Source organism: Mustela nivalis, assembly GCF_964662115.1.
Source record: "Mustela nivalis genome assembly, chromosome: 19".
NCBI lineage: Eukaryota > Metazoa > Chordata > Mammalia > Carnivora > Mustelidae > Mustela > Mustela nivalis.
This window is the reverse complement of record NC_139038.1, coordinates 20,076,482-20,098,866: the sequence shown is the minus strand read 5'-3', so window position 1 is coordinate 20,098,866 and position 22,385 is coordinate 20,076,482. Positions and strand designations below refer to the sequence as shown.

General features: G+C 49.7%; 1 pseudogene across 1 annotated transcript; it reads left to right on the top strand.

Annotated features, from left to right (window-relative positions):
- Window positions 1–10,887: 10,887 nt before the first annotated feature.
- Window positions 10,888–15,499, top strand: LOC309854254 (thyroid receptor-interacting protein 11 pseudogene; annotated as a pseudogene). Its single transcript has 2 exons — window positions 10,888–10,993; window positions 11,448–15,499. The product of its transcript is annotated as a thyroid receptor-interacting protein 11 pseudogene (transcript).
- Window positions 15,500–22,385: the final 6,886 nt, after the last annotated feature.

Here is a 22,385-nt window from a genome sequence, read left to right as displayed (position 1 = left end):
ATAGGCCCCAGGGTACAAGGACCAAGCATGTTTACCATCTAGATGCACTTCACGGCAGCTTTTTTGGCACTGGGCTTTCCATTATCTGAAAAAAACATTCAGCGAGATTGGGAGAACCCAATAAACTAACGTTTGATGACATTTAGCAGGGCTCTGCCCTTCAGGGTCTGGGATAGCGTGAGCTACATGTTTGGTGTAACGTGTTACACACCCTTAGGTCTTGTCAGAAAGGGATGGATTGGGGCGCCTGGGTGGCTCCGTAGGTTAAAGCCTCTGCCTTCGGCGCACGTCATGATCCCAGGGTCCTGCGATGGAGCCCCGCATCGGGCTCTCGGCTCAGCAGGGAGCCTGCTTCCTCCTCTCTCTGCCTGTCTCTCTGCCTACTTGTGATCTCTCTCTGGGAAAAAGAAATATATATATATATATATATATATATATATATATTAAACCTTTAAAAAACAAAATAAATTTAAAAATTTTGAAAACGTTACGGACTGTTTTTTCTTTTGCTTGGTTTTGTACATCAATTTTATGTATTTCACAGAGAACGAGCCAGACAGCATAAGCAGGGGGGGACAGCAGGGGGAGAGGGAGAAGCAGGCTCCCCGCTGAGCAGGGAGCCCAACAAGAGGCTGGATCCCAGGACCCTGAGATCAGGACCAGGACCTGAGCTGATCCCAAGAGTCGGACTCTGAGCCAAACCGAGCCACCCAGGCACCCTTACAGGAAAATAAATGGCCAGGCTAAAGAAAGAGCAGGGACAAAGTGAGGCCTGTCATTAGAAGAGGCGTGTGAGACCTGTTCACCAACGGCAAGGTAACGCGTCGTCTTCTCACTCGGGACTTAACAGATACAGAGAGTCAACATATTTGTGAGATAATCAGATCAATCTGAACTGTGACTTGACATGTCACGCCACTGAGAAATTATGTTGAAATGTTTAAAGAGTGACGATACTTTTGTGGGTCTATCTATGTGTGTGTCGCACAAGGGCAGTTTTGTTCCCTGGGAGATGTTTGGCCACGTCTAGGACACATTCGGTGGTCAGAAGCAGGAGTGAGGAAGACACTCTCTGCCTCTGGTGTGTGGAGACCAGGGGTGCTGCTAAGCATCCTAGTAAGCTCAGGACAGGGCCCTCAGCCAAGAACGATGGGGCCCAAGATGTGGGCAACGCCAAGATTGGGAAACCCTGTTCTGGAGACACATGTTGAAGTAGCTGTGCGTCCAATGACAGGATGAAGATATTTGCTTCAAGGGGCGCCCGGGTGGCTCAGTGGGTTGAGCCGCTGCCTTCGGCTCAGATCATGATTCCAGGGTCCTGGGATTGAGCCCTGCATGGGGCTCTCTGCTCAGCACGGAGCCTGCTTCCCCCCTTCTCTCTCTGCCTGCCTCTCTGCCTACTTGTGATCTGTCAAATAAATAAATAAATAAATAAATAAATAAAATCTTTAATTAAGAAAAATAAAAAAGAAGAGATTTATTCAACATAGGCCTAAATGGGTTAACAACGTAAATGTCCAACAACATGTGAATGAAGAAACAGACTGAGTATATCCATACAAGGCAATGCTATACACCGGTAAAGAAGGAATCAACTACTGATCAATGCAACAAACATGCACGACTTAAACACACTGTCTCCCCAAAAGCAGCTAAAACAGTATACACAATAGGATTCTATGTAAATGAGATTCTATTTAGAAATTCTGTCCTATACAGTGAGAGAAAGCAGCCTGTGGTTGGCAAAGAGAAGGGTAATGGTGGGGTAAAGGAGTGGGAAGGAGCATGAGGAAACTTTCTGGAGTCCTGGAAATGTTTTCATCTGACCATGCTGGTCGTGGTTCTAAAAATGCATACAGTTGTCAAAACGAAAATTAGGCATGTACACCTGAAACTCATGTAACACTGCACATCAAATATACAAAAAATAAAAACAAAAAGCCATACACTTAAAATACACACACTGTACACGATTTCCCTAATCACACTGACTGTAACAAGTATCGAGAGAAGAATCCCACTCATAACTACATTAGAAGGAGTAAAATACCTACGAACAAATTTAACCAAGAAAGTGAAAGACCTGCACGAAACGGAAAAGATGCAATTCATGCAAGGATATCCCGTGTTCATGTATGAATGAGTATTATTAAAATGTCCACACTATCCAAATCAACCTACAGATTCAACGCTATCCCAGCATTTTTCGCAGAAAAAGAACAATCTTAACATTTGTATGAAACCGCAAAACACCCCAAATAGCAAAACAAAAAACAAAAAACAAAAAAACCAGGAGGCACCACCTTTCCCAATTTTAAACTGTTACCACGAAGATACAGAAATCAAACGAAATGGCATTGGCATGAAAACAAATACACAGATCAATGAAAGAGAGGAGAGTTCAGAAATAAACATACATATATGTATAGATATATGGGTTTAATCACATATAATAAGAAAGCCAAGAATATGCAATAAGGAAAAAAAAGAGTAACCTCCATCAATAGTGCTGGGAAAACAGGACAGCCACATGCAAAAGAATGAAACTGGACCACTACCTTACACCACAAACAAAAAGTAAATAAAAATGGATGAAAGACGTGAATGTAAGACCAGAAACCATAAAACTCCTAGAAGAAAACACTGTCAAGTAAGCCACTTGACTGAGGTCTTGCTGACAATTTTTTGATTTGGCAACAAAAGCAAAAGCAAACAAACTCAGACTAAATCAAATTAAACAACTTCTGCACAGCCAAGAAAAAAACAAAATGAAAAGGCAGCCTGGTGAATAGGGGAGAGTATTTATATATCGTATATCTGATGAGAGATGAACATCCAGTATCTATACAACAGATATTATATAGATGTAAGACATACATCTATATCTTATACAACTCGACAGCAAAATCTAGTTTGATTTAAAAATGCCCAGAGGATCTGAGGAGACATTTTTCCAAAGGAGACATACAGATGGCCAACAGACACAGTAAAAAAAAAAAAAAAAAATGCTCAACATCACAAGTCATCAGGGAAATGCCAATCAAAACCATCGTGAGTTCTATCACCTCACACCCGTTAGAATGGCTACTATCAAAAAGACTAGAAGACTAGACTAGAAGACGAGAAGTGACCACTGCTGGCAAGGAGGGGAAGAAAAGGGAACCCTTGTGCACTGCTGGTAGAATGGATATGATGTAACCACTACGGAAAACAGTATCCTCACAAAGCTCAAAGTAGAACTACCATAGGATCAAGCAATTCAACTTCTGGTTCTTTATCTAAAGGGAACAAACACTATCTCCCAGAGACAGCGGCATTTCCATGTTCACTGCACCCCTGTTTACGATAACTAAGATATCTCCATCGACAGGTGCAGGGATTTTTACAAACATCAGAGACACATGCACATATGTGTGCATGCACATGCACTCACACACAATTGTTCAGGCATAGAAAGGAACGAAATTTTGCCATCTGTAACAACACAGATGGACCCTGAGGGCATTACACTAAGGGAAGTGAGACAGAAAAAGATACATACTGTATGATCTCACTTAAACATGGAATCTTCAAAACAAAAACAAAAGCAGAAACAAAAACAAACCACCATGAAAAATACTATGAACTCACAAATACAGAGAGTGGATTGGTGGTTGCCAGAGGCAGGGTGTAGGGGTGGGTAAAACAGGTAAGGCAATCAAAAGGAACAAACTTCCCGTTATCAAATAATTAAGGTCTGGGGATGTAATATACAGCTCCATATATGACTCTAGTTAATACTACTATATTGCATACCTGAAAGCTGAGAGTCATTTTTAAAGGTTCTTATTTAAAAAAAAAAAAAAAAAAAAAAAAAAAAAAGGATGATGTTAACTAGACTTACTAGGGTGATCATTTCACAATATTGAGAAATATCAAATCATGACATACATGTCTGAAACTAATATTATATGTTAATTATACTTCAATTTCAAAGAGGACACTCATTTTTTAAAAAGTACCTTGATTGGGGTGACTTATGTTTTATATGTCTACACTTATGTCAGAACTTAATAAATTATACACTGTAAATATGTACACTTTATGGGATGTCCATTCTAATCAGTAAAACTTCAAGACAAAAAAAAAAAAAAAAAAAAAAAAAACCTAAATGGTGTCTTGAATAATTAGTCCCCTCTTCCCTTTTCCATAAATAAATTGCTACAGACAAACACTAAAAATGTAGATAACTTGAAAAAAGAAGAAACTTGAGTGAGCTGGGAAAACCACTTAAACTGAGCCTATGAAACCAACAACAAATGTCCTTTTCACGTGTGAAACAATCAATATTCGTCAAAATAAGGATCTAGATGGGAAAGCCCACTGTACCAGGAAGTTTCTGACCTAAATCTCATTCTCCGCCATCTCTTCCCCAACCAACTTCCAGCCACCAGCGATCATTTAAAAAGTCTAGACCTATATAATACTTTTGAAGGATTAAAGAATTTGGCACTCATATACATAAACGATACTTTTTTCCCCAAGGATCTGAGAGAGAGAACGCACGTGTGCGTTAACAGGAGAGGAAGAGAGAATCTCCAACAGACTCTGTGCTGAGTGGGGAGCCTGAGGCGGGGCTGGATCAAAGGACCATGACCCGAGCTGAAGGCAGAGGCTTCAACCCACAATGTTTAACATAAACATTTTTAAGTTGGTTCTAGGCAGACACATGGTAATGATATTACACTATACAGAGCTCTGATCAGTCATGGCTTTCAAACACTCTCTCTCTTTTTTTTTTACTAAGAACATGTTAATGGAGGAAAAACTCTTGGGAGAATTGGTGAGTTTGCAACTTACGTCTCCAGCTGCGGCAGCCTGCGAGTTGGTGTAAATCCCAAAGGGTCCAGAATCTGAGTAACTGGCGTTCAAAGCGGAAACCTGAAATAGAACGAAATTTTACTGGATGTCATTTTACCAGGGAACACAGGGCCCAATTTCCCAAATAGACAAAAGCCTGGGACCTTCCCGGTACAAGCGAAAGAGATGAATTACGATTTCACGTAACCAGTTCTGGCAAGGGCTGCAGTGTTTTGGATGTGGGTTACTTCTTTCAAAACCATAATGGTTTTAACATTTTTCACTTAAATCTTTCTAAACCAGACTGCTCGCTTTACTTTTTTGCTGGTATTTTCTAACGTTCTTTGATGATTAAAGGTTAACGTCCACATTTATTTATTGTGATCACAGTATTATCACAGCGGCAGGATGGCTGAAGGGTACACACACTGTGGGCTTCAGTATCAGACAAGCCCGCTCTGTTCCCTCTGCTAGTGCTGAGGGCCCCCTTTTTTGCCAATTCACTTACACTTCTCCTACAGACGAAAGTCAAAGGGCTGGGGGAAAATGCTCAGCAGACGTTACCAGATATCCAAGGTAGCCGCAAGTTCAGCCTCAGGACTGGGTATTGCTGTCTGCAGTCTGAGCAGAGTGTTCCGCTCCCTGAGGACAACAAGAATGCTCAGTGTCGTGTTTCCCAGTGTTTATGTGGACGCTTTACACAAAGATCACCTAGGCTGTTTTTAAAAGTACAGACTTTCCAGTTCCTCTAACAGATTTACTCAATCAGATCCCCACAGATGCAATCTGGAAAGCCGCATTTCAAAAATAATTCCAGGTGATTCGTAGGCATGTGAAAGTTGGAGAACCACGGGCTTAGCCCATAGAAGGCGTAAGAAGAAATGTTCTTTCAGGATTTGAAGTTTAATGACCATTTTGAGACTATCCTATTCATATCTCCAATTTCCGGCCAAATGCTCAAGTAGGAATTTCCATTAAATGACATCACTGATCAGAACTGAACTGCAGCCACCCAAAAGCATCCTTAACATTCAGAGGTAAAGAGTAGTATGAAGAAAACAGCAGCATGAGCGAGGAAAGAGGAAACATAGAGGGAATTCAAAGAGCAGCAGCTAAATGTGATAAAGGACTAATTTAAGATAACGGTTTTCAAACAATGCTCCAGGGAACGCCAAGGTTCTACGGAGACAATTCCAAGGCATTTGGTGACAAGTAAACATTAAAAAATTTCTTTAAAAGGGAACATTTTTGGTTTAGCATTGCAGCTAGGAAACTGTAGGGGATGAAAAAGGTTCCTCTGCTTTAAAAAAAAAAAAAAAATTGTTTTTTTTGAGAACCATCATTTATGCGGTACCTGGGTGGCTCAGCGGGTTAAGCCTCTGCCTTCGGCTCAGGTCATGATCCCAGGGTCCTGGGCTCAAGCCCCGTATCAGGGCTCTCTGCTTGCTAGGGAGCCTGCTTCCTCCTCTCTCTCTCTCTGCCTGCCTCTCTGCCTACTTGTGATCTCTGTCAAATAAATAAATAAAATCTTAAAAAAAAGCAAGACCATCGATAATCTCTGTCTGCAAGAGACTCATCTTAGACTCAAAGACACCTCCAGATTCAAAGTGAGGGGGTGGAAAACCATTTGCCATGCTAACGGACCTCCAAAGAAAGCTAGGATAGCAATCCCTGTATCAGACCTATAGAGATGAACCCAAAGACCAATAATGGATGATGAAGGACACTATATCATAAAGGGTCTATCCAACAAGAAGATCTAACCATCGTAAATATTCATGCCCCTCACATGGGATCAGCCAATTATATAAGCCAGTTAATAACAAAATTAAAGAAACACACTGGTGATAATACAATAATCGTCAGGGACCTTAACACGCCCTCACTGCCAAGGACTGACTGTCTAAGCAGAAGATCAACAAGGAAACAAGGGCTCTGGATGACACACTGCACCGGATGGACTTCACAGATACAGTCAGAGCATTCCACCCTAAGGCAACAGAATACACAGTCTTCTCGAGTGCACGTGGAACATTCTCCAGAACAGAACACCTACTGGCACACAGATCAGGTCCCAACTGGTACCAAAAGACTGGGATCATTCCCTGCCTATTTTCAGACCACCGTGATTGGAAACTGGAACTCAATCACAAGAGGAAAGTTGGAAAGAACTCAAATACACGGAGGCTAAAGAAGAATTTTAAACTTCAGGGAAACCAACGAAAATGAAAGCATAACTGTGCAAAATTCTGGGGATGCAACAAAGAGAGGGAAGTATCTAGTAATACAAGCCTTTCTCAAGAAACAAGATAGATCTCAGATACACAACCAAACCTGACACCTAAAGAAACTGGAGAAAGAACAGCCAATGAAGCCTACACTCAAGAGTAGAGCAGAAATCAATATAATAAAACCCAAAGGACAGGAGAACAGATCAATGACTAGGAGCTCGCTCCTTGAAAGAATTAGGAAGATCGATAATCCCCTGGACAGATTGATCAAAACAAAAAGGAGCAAGGACCCAAATAAACAAAATCATGAATGAAAGAGGAGACGTCACAACCGCACCAAAGAAATACAAACAACCGTAAGGACGTATTACGAGCATCTATATGCCAACAAATTGGGCAATCCGGAAGAAACAGATGCATCCCTGAGATAGATACACGACCAAAACTGAACCAGGAAGAAATAGAAAACCTCAACAGACCCATAACCAGCCAAGAAACTGAAGCAGTAATCAAAAATCTCCCAACAAACCAAAGTCCAGGGCCAGAAGTCTTCCCAGGGGAAATTCTACCAACGAGCTACACGAGAATTAATACCCAATCTTCCGAAGCTGTTTCAAACACCAGAAATGGAAGGAGCCCTTCCAAACTCTTTCTATGAGGCCAGCATTACCTTGATCCCCAAACCAGACAGAGACCTCACCAAAAAGGAGAATTACAGAGCAATGTCCCTGATGAACGTGGATGCAAAAATTCTCCCGAAAATACTAGCTAATAGGATCCAACGGTACATGAAGACGATTCTTCACCACGACCAGTGGAATTTAATTCCTGGGATGCAAGGGTGGTTCGATGTCTGCAAATCAATCAATAGGGATAGACTACATAGACGAAGGAAAGGACAAGAACCATATGATCCTCTCAACAGAGGCAGAAAAAGCATAGGACAAACTACGGCATCCTTTCTTGATCAAAATTTCACAGTGTAGGGAGAGGTCCATTCCCATATGGGAATGGACCTCAATATCAAAAAAGCCATCTATGAAACGCCCACAGTGAATACCATTCTCAATGGGGAAAAAGAGAGCCTTTCCCTTTTCCCCTAAGGTCAGGAACACATCAGGGATGTTCAGTATCACCACTGCTGTTCAACATAGCACTACAAGTCCTAGCCTCAGCAATCAGACAACAGACAACAGAAAGAATAAAAGGCAGGGGTGCCGGCAAGGCTCAGTTGGCTACGTGTCTGCCTTCAACTCAGGGTCCTGGGATCGAGTCCTGATGATGCTCTCTGCTCAGCAGGGAACCTGCTTCTCCCTCTCCCTCCGTCTGATGCTCTGCCTACTTGTGATTTCTCTATCAAATAAACAAATAAAATCTTTAAAAAAGTAAGAAAGAAAGAAAGAAAGAAAGAAAGAAAGAAAGAAAGAAAGGGCAAAGAGGACATGATACTCTATGTGGAAAACCCAAAAAAGACTCCACCCCAGAATTGCTAGAACTCATACAGGAATTCAGCAAAGTAGCAGGATATAAAATCAATGCCCAGAAATCAGTTGCATTTCTATACACTCACAAGGAGACAGAAAAAAGAGAAACTAAGGAGTCGATCCCATTTGCAACTGCACCCAAAACCATAAGATACCTAGGAATAAACCTAACCAAAGAGGTAAAGGATCTGTACTCCAAAAACGGCAGAACACTTATAGGAAAGAAACTGAGGAAGACACGAAGAAATGCAGAAATGTTCCACGCTCATGGACTGAAAGAACACATATTGTTAAAATGTCTATGCTACCTAGAGCAGTCTACATAGTCAACCCAATCCCTATCAAAATACCAGCAACTTTTTTTTTTTTTCACAGAGATAGAACAAATAATCCCCAAACTTGTCTGGAACCAGAAAAGACCCCAGACAGCCAAAGGAGTGTTGAAAAAGAACACCAAAGCTGGTGGCATCCCAATCCCAATCTTAAGCTCTACTGCAAAGCTGTAATCATTCAGAGAGTACTGGCACAAAAACAGACAAATGGATCAATGAAACAGAATAGAGAATCTGGAAATACACCCTCAACTCTATGGTCAACTAACCTTTGACCAAGCAGGAGAGAATATCCAATGGAAAAAAGACAGTCTCTTCAACAAATGGTACTGGGAATATTGGACAGCTGCACGCAGAAGAATGAAACTACACTATTGCCTTACACCATACACAAAAATGGACTCAAAGTGGACGAAAGACCTACACCTGAGACAGGAATCCATCAAAATTGTAGAGTACACAGGCAGCAAGTTCCGTGACCTCAGCTGCAGCAACGTCTTGTCAGACACGTCTCCAAAGCCAAGGGTTAACTAAAGGCAAAAAAATGAACTACCGGGACTTCATCCAGATAGAAAGATTTTTGCACAGCATAGGGAACAGTCGACAAAACCAAGAGACAACTGGCAGGATGGAAGAAGGTACTTGCAAAAGACGCGTCAGATAAAGGGACAGTATCCACAATCTAGAGAGAGCTTCCCAAACTCAACACCCAAAGAATCATCTGATCAAGAAATAGGCAGAAGACATGGACAGACGTTTCTGCAAAGACGACATTCAAATGGCCAACAGACACATGAAAAAATGCTCCGGATCACTGGGCGTCAGGGAAACACAAAGCCAAACCACAAAGAGAGACCATTGCACAATGGTCAGAAAGGCTAATATGTATGCATGCACCAATCTATAGGACACCAGCATAAATATATACAAGATTTCTATTCTATGTTAAGTTCCCTAGATAGGGGAAGGCAGGGGAAGGCTCAGGGGCAGTGCCCCAGGGCGATGAGGGGCGGGGCCAGGGCCCCAAGGGCGGCAAGGACTCGCGCAGGGTGGGGGTGGGGGTCTCCGAGGGCCGACTCACCAAAGGGCTGCTCTGGGACTCCGGCACCGGTCCGGACCCGGGCTCCAGTGTGTGCCGTGGCCCAGTCCCGGGCCAGGACCCCCTGTGCCTGCTGTGTGGTGGCGGCAGGGGACGGGAGCACGCCGCCACCGAGAGAGCCGCCAGCCCAGAACCTCCTGTTGGGAGCCCAGGCCCCAGCCGGCGCAGTCGCAGCGGCGGGAGGGAACGGGCGCGTTCCCCGGCCAGGCTCTGGTTGGCCAGCTGCGGCTTCACCATGGCGACGGCAGGGGGCAGCGGGGCTCCGGCGGGGCAGCTGCAGAAGCGATTCCTAAACCGGTGCACTAGCGCCAGGCCCGGCTGACTCAGGCCTCTGCCGCCCCACACCTGGGCCACTCTGTGCAGAGCGGAGGACCCGCCCACCGGGCACCGGGCACCTCCACCGTCCGGCGCAACCCCACGCCTGGTCTAGGCGCACAGCCTCGGGAGGCCACAGAGGCACGGCGCAGGCGGCGGCCCGGCCCGGGAACCGCCAAACCAAGGTGCGGGCGGAGCTGTTCCTGCAGGGCTGACGGGGCAAGGAGGGGCAGGACCCTCTGGAGTCTCTGGAGGCTGGCAATACCCAAAGGCTCCGTGAGGCCCGTCGTCTGCGCTGGTGTAGACATCCCTGAAATGCACCACGGGTCCCCTCTCCTCGCTGGACGGATGCGTCTGACTGCACTTTCCACCTCAATGAAAGAGATGCTACTGCGTGGAAAGCTCATGCCGCCGCACTTTGTGTACTGCGACCCCACTTAGGGGGACGTCCAGGGCCAGGTGCATTTTCTGGCGGCAGGCACCTGGGTGCAGTCAGGCAGGAGCATGCACGAGGGGCCGCCCCAGGACAGCCAGCCAAGCAGGGGAAGGAGGGCAAGGGCCCAAGCCTGGTGTGGGGAGCTGCCGCGATGAGGGGCCCCAGGGTCTTGGCTGTTCGGAACTACCTGACCGGCCGCGGCTGCGGAGGCGGCTTGCGGGAGCGCGGGAGCGCGGGTGCGCGGGAGCGCGCGCGAGGTGGGGGGGGGGGCGCGGGAGCGCGCGCGAGGTGCTGCTTGGAAACAATGGCGGTTGGCTTTTGATTCTTAGCCTGGCGCACGCAGGGGTTCTGTGACACTTGGCGGGGTAGTCCGGCTGGACTGGACGCTTTCTCACCGCGGACCAGGGCAGTTGTATGACCGCCAGATGTTCTCCTGGGCTGGTGGGCTGGGCTGTGGCCTAGGCCATACCCTAGGGGCCGTGGACAGCAGCCACACCTCTTTGACCAGGGACATCTCTGATATTCACAGACATGTGCTGGGGAAAGGGACCTTCCCTGGGGACGCCATGGATGTGGCTGATGTCATCTCATCCCAGACACAGATCAATAGACGCCTCCCTGAGACAGAAACGCTGGAGGCTGAAGTGACTCACTGGAAGATGTTGTGCCCGTGTTCCACCCAGGGACCAAATACCATCGACCCAGAAACAGTGTGGAAACTGAAGAGCCACATCAGGGACCTACAGCAGAAGCAGATGCGGGAAATGGACAAACATCAGCTGGAAGTGGCCGTGTTGCAAAACACCCACCGGCAGAAGCTGGCCGACCTCACTGACCGGCACCGCAAACAACTGATGGACTACCAGCGACAGGTGCAAGACCTGCAAAACCGAGATGCTGCCGGGAACGTGAACCGTGACCTTCTGGAGGAGAGGGAAATGGATCTCAGAAGGCTGAAGCAGCAGCTTACACAAATGCAGCGGCTCAACGACAGTCTGAACAACCTTGCTTCCGACCTCCGAGCAGAAAAGGAGAAGTTGGTTCGTCAGCTCCAAGACGCAACCCATCAGCTGGAGGAATCCGTTCTGCGCAACAACGAGGATTCCCTAAAGAACAACATCGCCGTGAGGGCTTTAAAGATAGAGAAAGGACGGTTAGTGGCCAAACTGTGTCGGGCCGAAAAGAAGCTTTTCCAACACAAGACGGAACAAAGCCTCAGAGAATGGTCACCCGCAGACAATGGCCATTCCGTTAAACTCGGTCAGGAGAAAGACCTGGAGATACTACACCTCCAAGAGAGGATCGAGCAGATGGACGCCGAGCACCAGGAAACGAAGGAACTGCTGTCCTTTGCTTTGGAGGAGCAGAACCAACTGACAGAATGCCTCAGGGAGCAAGAGGAGTACATCAAGGAACTCCGCGAGAGGCCAGAGCTTCAGGAGGAACTCGGCCAGTCGACCGAAACCTTCAGAAGCCATGACGTCTTACCCGCATCCGTGGAGGACAAAGACGTGCGTCTCCCATCCACGACCGACCAACACCCTCCTGTGGACCAAGACCCGGAGCGCCTCACACAACAGAGTCGCGCTGTCCCTCTGGTTGACCCGAAAGTCCTAGAGGAGATTGAAGAACTCGAGTGTGAGGTCTTTCAGCTCAACAGGTTAAAAGATGATCTCGAGGAGGAGATACAAGAACAACAGAAGATCATTCACAACCAGCAGCAGGGGAAGAGAGCACTGCTTCAGTCCTTACAGGAGCAGAAGGAGAAGGTGGACCGTCTTCAACACCGGCAGGAGGAGATGAACACCGAACGCGCTCAGCTCCTCGCAGCCAAAGACGAGATGATTCGGAATCTGCAAGTCACGCTGGAAGAGCTGAGAGCCCAGGTGCCCGACAAAAGCCCGCACATTCCGAGAGAACCCTGTGAGGACGAGGAGGTGCGAGCAAGCCAGCCTCTCCCCAGAGAGAACGCAAGTGAAGAGCGTGATCCATCTCAAGCTGAAATTCAAAGGTTAGTCCAAGGGATCCAAGAACAGGACCCGGAGACGAAGCTTCTCACTGAAGAGAACGTCCGGCTGACCGCGCAAGTGGATCGGCTCTCCAGAGAGGAGATCGGGAAACTCACTCGGATCATCCAGCAAAAGGATGTGGAGATTCAGGGTCTTTCCAGCAGAATCTCGGAGGCTTCTCACAGCCAGAACAGGCACGTGGAACAGCTTCAGCAGCAGTTGCAAGAGTGTGCTTTGAAAAGCCAACAGATCTTGGCCATCCTGAACGAGAAGATGAGGGAGAAGAGCCATCTGGAAAGGGACTATCACGAAATGACCCATCGACTTGCTGCCAAGGAAGCGGACCTCCAGAGGGCGCAAGAGGAAAACCAAAAACTGTCCACCAGAGTGGAAAGCAGCGGCCAGGAGGTGTGTACAGAAAGGATTCGGGACTTGTCACACGTGATTCGAGAAAAAGACCTGGAGGTGGCTGCGTTGAGTCAGCTATGCCAGACCTTCCTGAGGATCCTGCAAACACCCAGCCCTGGTCATGGGGTTCGAGGAGGTCGAATCCATCAGTTCCAGCAGCTTCTCCAGGAACGGGACACGTTAACACAGCGAGTGAAGATCCTGGAGGAGTGGAAAGAGCAGGTGCTGACCACCGTCCAAAATCTGAAGCGGGAGTCCCCCCAGCTTCAGACACATCTGCGACAACTGCAGGCGTGGGCGTGCCCCAACAGCGAGAACGTTCTGAAACCGCAGGCAGCCTCTCTGGACCAGATCCCAACTTACCAGGGACATGAAATAAACTTCCACGAGCTAGAGAAGGAACTGGCCCAACTGCAGCTCCGCATCGGGGAGCTCTGCAATGCCAAGGACCTCCTTTTAGGGAACCTTGGTGTGATTTTCCTCCAGACCTCCAGCGACTCCCGGAAGGCCGTGAAATCTGACCCCGTGAGTGAGGCCTCTCAGGTGATCGGAGAGGAGGTAGAAGAGCTCCGAAAACCAGGGCGAGGAAAAGAGACAAGGATCCGAACCCTCCGGGAAGATCAGCAGAGATGGATTGCTTCGGGGGCTGCCACGGGGGAAGGAGAAGGCAAAGCACGGGAACACAGCGATGCCGATTCCCACACGGAACGGCCGACGGAGAAACCGGCCCTTCTGCGAAACTGCCTTCGGGCTCAGGAGCTCCGAACCCAAGCGAAAAGTGAGGAGCTGCTTTCCTTACAGGAGAAGCTCTGTGGCCAGCTGAGTGAGAACGAGCTGCTGAGGCAGGCGGTCACCAATCTGAAGGAGAGGGTGGCAGACTTCGAAATGGACGTGTGTCGCCTGAGAGAGGAAAACGCCAAGATCGTGGAACGATCTAGAGAACAGGACATGGAGAATCGGGCGTTGCAAGAGACCAATCGGCTGCTGTCAGTGACGCAGAGAGAGGAGGCATCCCAGCATGCTGCGATGAGAGAGAAGGCCCTGGCCTTGGAGCAACTGCTGCGAGAGAAAGAGGAGGGCGAGACCGGGGAACTGAACCGGCTCGCCGCCGCCGTTCGGTCCACGCAGGAAAAGGCAGCTGCGTGTCAGCGGGAGAGAGATGACGTCGTGTTGGCACTGACACAGAAAGAAACGGAAGCCCGCGCCCTCCAGAAGGAGGTTCACCAGCTACGAGAGAGAGAGCTGCGCCTCACCCAGGAGCTGGAGAGAGGGCGGCAGCTCGCTGCAGAAGCCCAAGATTCTCGTCGCCGGGAAGCTTTGGCCTCGGAGGACCGAGTGGCTCAGCTGAGAGAGGAAGTGACGGTCTTGCAGGGAAAACTCGTTTGGTCTTCCGCTGCCATGCAAAAGGCCAGCCACGGAGCCAGGCTGCAGGTAGAGTCGCTGCGGGAGCAGCTGCACGTGGTCACCCAGCAGAAGGAGGAAGCTGTGCTCCGGCTTGCCGCCTCCCAGGAAGAGGGAAGGCGCTGTGATCAGACCCTAGCGAGCCTGAAGCTGGAACTGGCCGAATGGATGGAAAAGGCAGACGCCCTAGAAGGAAACCTGAAGTCCTTACAGGGACGTTTGCATCAAACCAATGCCGACTTGGAGGAGAAGGAGGACCGACTCCAAGAGTTCAAGAAACAGAACGAGGTCCAGCAGGAAATCCTGGAGGACACACAGAGGAGACTGATGACCTTAGTCAGTCAGTCCGAAGGAATGGCGGACAAAGCCCTCCTAAGGAGACTCTTCGTGGGAGCTCTCCAGGCAGCGGATGCGGAACGGCAGGAAGCGTTGAGCTTGATGGCAAGCACGCTGGGGATCCGAGAAGACCAGCTGCGGCAGCTGCGCAGCCGGGAGCCCGCGGGTGTGCCCAGCGGGGGGACTGGGGGGCCTGGATCCAGAAGCGCCCCCAACACCCCTGCGAAACCAAATCACCAAGCTGTGGCCCAGCGTTCCTTTTCAGACCTTTTTGTCCAGTTTCTAGAAGCGGAATCTCATTCAGCTTTTCCACCGCCAAAACCCTCTGCTCGTGTCGTGAAGCCCCCAGATTCAGGAGGAAGGGGAAAGCCGCCTAAGAAACAAGGCCCATCACGACGGAACGCTACCCTGGCATCCACACCCGGAAAAAAGGACGTCAAGCCCCGCACCACAGCTGTGTCTCTTATTAATCCACCTGGACCGCAAATGGATGGATCGGAGCACCTTCTTCTAAATGCTGTCACTGACGCTTTACCCGTGTACACGCCGCATATACTATCACCTGCCCAGAAGGTTGGAAAGGCGGCCAAAGACCTCTCAAAGAAATAGACGATTGTGAGCCAGAGTGACACCACGCTTTGAACATCCCAAGTCACTCTGCGTGTCTACCTTATCTCCTAATGTTCTTTTTCAAAATGCCAAATGTTTCACGGTTTTGCTTTCAGCTGAAGAAACATCTTTCTTTTATGACTTAACAAAAAAGGGGTCTCTCAATGACTGCAGAAGTATTCGCCAAAGTGAAAACACCGGTGACTTCCTTTTTATGTTTTAAGATCTTATTGATCTTTTCGACAGAAATTGAGGGCACACGTACAGGGGGAGCACCAGAGGGAGAGACAGAAGCAGGCTCTCCCCGGAGCAGGGATCCTGACCTGTGACCTGATCCTAGGACCCCCGGATCATGACATGAGCCAAAGACAGTTAACAGACTGAGCCACCCAGATGCCACAGCAGTGGTGACGTTCGTAGGACAGTCGACACTGATGGCCTTGGAAGCTGTGGTCTGTAATGCTGGAAGGTTTACACAAGGGCCAAGCGTCTACGGATACCTTATGCAGAGAACACATCAACTTGTTTCAGTGTTCCAAATGTATCAGATACACGACCACACAATCCTTGTATGGGAAACCAGGTGACTAGCACAAAAGTACACGATGAAGAGGACGTTTAAAAAAAAAAAAAAAAAAAAAAAGTTTGCTTTTCCCAGGTAAGTCTCATTTCTCTTAATTTTTTATCTTCTAATTTTTAAAAATCATTTCCTTTTCTGTTGTCTGCAAAAGCACGCTATGGCTAACCTGATTTCTCTCGGGCCTTATGTAGGTTGGCCTGCTTAGGAGTATACTACTTATTCTCTGACTTGCTTCCCACCCCCAACCCCGCCAAATCACTCTGCCTTAGAGACCATTTTTGAAATGGGAATGAATTCCATCTTATTCTTAAATGGAAAACCCAGCGGCTTACGGTTCTGCCCTAAGTTCTAGAAGTAGCTCCTCTTGATCATCCTTTAAGCGGTTTGTAACTGGAAGGTCCATGGTCGACTCCCTTGTTCATTTCTTCAGAAGCCCCTTCAAATCTTCATTTGCTGGATCATGGCGCAGGCTGTCAGGGAACTGGAGCTTACTTGGGAAGAAACTGTGCCTGGTCCCCGTGCTAAGGAGGGCTTGTTGGCCAGGGGATCCGATCTGGGGGAGCAGAGTGGGAAGGGAACTTGGGGGTGAGGCCATCCGAGGCCCTCCAAAGTTACCGGATGCCAAGACAACACTTCCTATTGAACCTTCACCTCAGGCTTTCCATCAGAACGGACTCTGATATATGGACATCCATTTCCTGCTGAGACTCTTAAGGCGTAGGACAGGTGCTTCTCTAGGATGTGAAGCTGTCATGTGACCAGGAGGGAGACGTGGTCATCAAATCCAAAATGTAGTAACTTCCATTGATGTTCACGCAGTTGATCCCAAGGGAATCGCTGGGTGGCCAAGGGGTAGAAGGAAGAGCGGACGTCCTCCGGCACCATGGAATCTGGCAATGCACTGTGGACAGAAGCCCCCACCTCCACCTGCAGGTAGGATATGCAGACTTGGGCTTCAGCCTGGAGCGGGAAGGCCTTGGGAACTATATTCAGCTGGTGGTGGTGGTGGTGGGGGGGGGGGGGTGTCCCATGACCCAGAGAAGAATGGACAGCTGGAGAGGAAGGCTCAGAGTCTGTGAGAGATGCTGTTTCCAGGAGAGCCCAGTGCATGGCCAGCAACTGCTGCTCTCATGGTCTCTCACCAGGGCCGAGGAGGGCCGTTTCTTGCATTGGGAGCCCATGGACGATTGACAGATAGCATGGACAGAGAGTCCAGGGACTCCAGGAAGCAGGAGAGGAGGCTGCTACAGCCTTTTGACCTGGGCACGAACAGCTGGTTTTTTCCTCAAGCTTTTTGTTTTTGTAGTTGAGAGAGCGCCCTGGCTGGAAAAGGGGGTGAAAGGGAGAGGGAGAAGCGGGCTCCCCGCCGAGCAGGGCAGGGAACCCCCTGCCAGGCTCCATCTCAGGATCCCGAGATCAGGACCTGAGACAAAGGCAGACGCTTCACCAACTGAGCCACCCAGTCACCCCCAACAGGTCAATTTTGCTTGCACAGATCCGAGAGCCTTCTGTTGAGGGGAGACCCTCCCCCCTCTGCGTGGGCTCGTTAACAAGGAACAGCTGAAATGGGTTTCTGTAAAACCGATAAACAAGGAATATGTTGCCTCCAGTACCCAAAAAGTACGGAAAGATGTTGGACTTGTATGTCCTTTTTTCTTTGTAAGGATTTTACTTAGGGACTTGACAGATCACGAGAGAGAGAAAGACACACAGACAGAGAGGACAAAGGGCTGGTAGGGGCAGAGGGAGAGGGAGAAGCAGGCTTCCTGCTGACCAGGGAGCCTGATGCAAGGCTTGTTGCCAGGACCCTGAGATCAGGATCTGGGCCCAAGGCAGACCCTTGACTGACAGACAGAGCCACCCCTGCAGGTCCTTAACGAGTGTGCCCAACAAATATCCTCACAGTAGGATCTCCTGGATGTGATGTCCCATCTGTATTCCCGGAGAAAGACGAATGCGCTAAGATCCTGCCCACAAAGTTTGCCTGTTTTAGAGCAGAGCGGTTTGGGTGCCCCGCGCGTAACAAGGTAAATCCTGTCTCCTTCAAGGTCAAGGCACATGCGACCGAGAGGCACTGAACAGAACATACTGGCCAAATGTATTAGAGCAAAATATTCACCATCGTTAAATCTGTGGGGCTCCCTCATGGCTTTTTCAACGACTTAACCTCAAAGAGAAAGCAAGAGCAAAAGCTAGCAAAGGAGCCGGGGCCCGGGGTGGTGGCAGGGACAGAAAGGCAGAGGCGGAGAAAATCCCAAGCGGACTCCACCCTGAGCACACAGCCCGACATGGGACCCTAGCCCATGACCCTGAGAGCCTGACCTGAGCCAAAAGCTCAACCCACTGAGCCCCCCAGGTGTCTCCGGTGTTTTCAGGGTACAGGGGTTTATTTTATCAGGGACGGTAAGACAAGCAGATACACAAGGAACTCTCCCAACGCAAGAAGCGTTCATCGACTCCCTGATCCCGAGAGAGGAGGTCCTGAGAGCCATGGAGGGCCACCCAGGGAAGTACCAGGGGCGGTCAGGAGAAAGAGGGAGTGAAGGGACAGACGACACGGGCAAGACCCTTTACTGGGGTTTCCATGGCAAGGGGCAGGTGAATCCGGCTAAGCACATTTAAGACTGCCTAGTCGGTGTCATGTCAGTGGGTTCCGGGACACAGTGGTGTCTGTCTGGAGTAGTCTGTCCCTGCCCCTGGGGTGATCAGGGCAGGGGATAGTGGCCCAGAGTGAGAGTTTCTTAAAAGAGGTGGTTGGGGGTAAAGGCTCCAAATTGGTTGCTTTACATGTGAACGCTCTGCCTGTAGGCAAGCTGCGGACCATCTCTAGGAATTAAGTAAGCCTGCCAGGGAAAGTCCCTCCAAAGTCAGCAAGGCCCGAGATGTCAAAGCAGGAAAGACAGAAGGCACAATCTATGGTTCTTATACTCGCTATAAACAGAACGTGCATTAAGTCCGTGAAGGTTAGCCAACCGGTGCATCTTGGCAACAGTACACTTCATTCAGAACCTACGCTGTAGAGGCACAGGAGGCAATCGGCCTCCTTGGAATTTTGCCAATTAAATTATTTTAGTGAATTTATGATTTCCTTTTTACTTTTTATTGGTTAGAGATTTGATGTATTCATTTAAGAGAGCGAGAGAGCGAGAGAGCGAGCAAGCAAGTGGGACAGAGCAGGACCCCGGGGGAGCAGCAGGGAGAGGAAGAGGGAGAAGCAGACTGACTCCTTGCCCAGCAGGGAGCTTGACATGGGGCTCTATTCCAGGATCCCGGGATCAAGACCTGAACTGAGGTCAGGTGATTAACCATGTGAGCCACCCGGGTGCCCTTGTAAATGTTGGATCTACAACCGGGTCAAATTCTGAACCTACGATGAATTAGTTCGTGGGGGCCCCGGGGGGGGGTCCCCCTACCTCCTGTATTCAGTTCTCTCTCTCCCACTCCTCCTTTGCTCGGGTTTGTGTCTTCCTGGATATACTGGGGGTGGGGTGGGGGGGTGTCTTTTGCCCTGCTCCTCGTTCTCGGTTTTTTCTTCCAGAGAGTCTCAAATCAGCATCATCAGCCTTGGGGCTAATGTCGCGGCGAGGGTTGTATGGTCGCACGCCTCCTGGCGGAAGTCAAGGTGGGACCGGATCCCCTCAGTGTGCCATTCTTACATTTCCCTGCGTCGGGGCCTCCCTCCTCCGTTGCACCCACAACACAGAGGGTCACCCCCGGGGCTGTGCTTGGGGTGTGCTTTCCCCCATAGGATCCGGACGTCCGCATCCATCACTGGCCCAACACCCAGTCCCTGGAACTGAGGCACACCAGTCAAGCATGTCCTGCGGTTGCCAACCTCAGGGGGGAGCCCTGGAGACCAATACAGGCCACATGCAGGTCACATGGGTGACGCCTCCCCCCAAGATACAGTCCATTCTCCTTCATTCTCACCTCGTTGGCAAGGAGGGGACCTTAGTTTGGAAATGGATGGCGACCTCCGTGTGAGATAACAGAACACGGGCCAACACACAAGCTGGCCGGCGATGGCCAGTTCCCTCCCGGATCGTGACTGTCCCCTCTGAAGCCAGTTAGTTAGCGAAGGAGCAGGTCAAGCTGACCCCCGCGTCCTCAGTTAACATACGGACACCGTGCCTGGGATGCTGCCGCTTGTTTTAATCACCATCTCCTCAGGTCCCCGATGAGAGAGACATTCCTGCTCCAGACTTGTGGGATGCCCTGACACCCGACACGGGTGACTGACCAACGGTTTACTCGTCACATACCCTCACGCTTCAGGGGAGGAGGATACCACACACCGTGCAGGACGACACAGACGTCGCGCTTGAGAACAGAGAGAACCGGCAGCAGGGCCTTCGAAGGCAAGACTCGCTTCTTGAAACAAGAGGGTGTGGCAAGTCCTGGTTCCCATGGGAGGGGGTGAGTGGCTGGCCTGAAGAATTCAGTGGGCTTCTAGGGAACCGAACGCTGCTCCCCCAAAACCAACAGGCACTATGGCTAGTCCCTAGGATGAGAAGGGTGTTTGGGGAAGAGACCTCCCCTGTGAGGGAAGAGGGAGAGGAGAACGTGCAGGATGCCATTCGGGTCCCTCCTTGATCTTCCGCGTGTCAACACAGCCCCTGACACGGAATCTTCATTGCAGGCCTTATGCCCCAAGAGGGTACGACAAATGCTTCTAGAACTAACAACGGAACGTCCCAGAGAAACAGTATACGGGCTAAACACAGAAAGGTAAGCTGTATTCCTCTATGCCGGCAACGAATATGGAGGCTCCACAATCCAACACACCTTCGCAAAGAAACTACTTCGGGATAAATCTAACAGTGCCTGTCCAGGCATCCCATGCTGAAAGCTATTTAGCACTGATACAGGAAGTCCAAGATAGAAATAAATGGAAGAGATACACCACGTTCGTGATCTGGAAGACTAGGCATCGTCACGATGTCAATTCTCCCCAGACTGATAGAGAGACGTAACGCCATGTCTATCAAAATCCTGTCAGCTTCGTGTGTTTTCGTAGAGATAGACAAAAATATTCTAAAATCTATGTGGAAGGACAAAGGAATCAGAGTAGTTTCAAAACCGGTTTTGAAAAGAAGAGTAATTTGGGAACGCAGTCTTTAGAGTGTCAGAGCTTAGTAGTAGTTGTAACAAGGAAGCCCGTGTTGGTATTGGCAGGACGACAGTCCCACAGAACAAAGACTCCAGAAACAGTCCCCACAAGTATGCCCATCTGAGTTTTGAAAAGGGTGCTGAGGCAATTCCATTCCAGACAGCTCGGTTTGGTGCCGACCACAGCCATCTAGAGCTTGTGAGGAGCTCAGAGAGGCCACCCTCAGAACACAGCAGCAGCAGAGGGGGAGGATGGTGGTGTGACCGAGCTCCTGCCAGGTGGGAATGGGAGAGAGACTGTGTGCCCAGGGTTGTGTGGGCGGGGCCCAAAGACCTATCCGGCGGGCGATGCCTTCCGAAGGCCGGGGGAGCAGGGAAACTGTCCATTCAGCGTGGGGGCCCGGCACCCAGGAGCGGGAAGGTGGTTAGGATAGCTGACGGGCGGGGCACTGAGACACTTGAGCGGAGTCTGAGCAAAAGCACCTCCCGTTTTCCAGGCTTCTGTGAGGCTTGCTGCTTGTCTGGCGTCTCAAGACCCCACAACCTTGTCCCGGTGGGCGTAGCACCTCACAACCTCCAGACCCACGGACACTGGTCTGAGGACAGACACCCCTTTCCAGCTCCTGTACTTCGTCCTCAAGGTCGGCGCGGAGGACCAAGAAGTGAGCAGCCCTTGGGAAGATGCTCCTCTGCACGGAGGTACCTGTAGGGCATGATGTCAGGGCCCCGTGTCTCCGGGGGGGCTGGGGCCTCGCTGGGAGGCGGGCCTGTGTCTCAGGAGTACACCGGTTTGCCAAAAGGTAGCCGTCAGCTTGTGTGCCCCTCCTTTCGCAGCTGAGAGGAGCCCAGAACGGGGCCTCGTTGATGGAGCTGCTAACTATGTGGGGGGCCTGGAGACAGAGCGAGCGGAAATGCGGCCGAACCGGGCAGATGAGGTTTCAGCCTTGCTGGGGCTCAAGTCCCGCTAGAAGAGACCGACTTGAAGCCCGTAAGTGGAGTGTTGATGGGAGAGGAGTTCCGTTCTCCTCCTCGAGTAGGTTACGTTCCACGAGGGGTTGTCAGGATCCCCACCGTGCACCTGAGATCAGGCCAGTCAGGGGTCAGTGTGTGTGTGTGTGTGTGTGTGTGTGTGTGTGTGTGTGTGTGTCTGTGTGCGTGTGTGTGTGTCTGTAGGGGGAATGGCCTTCCTTTTGGGTG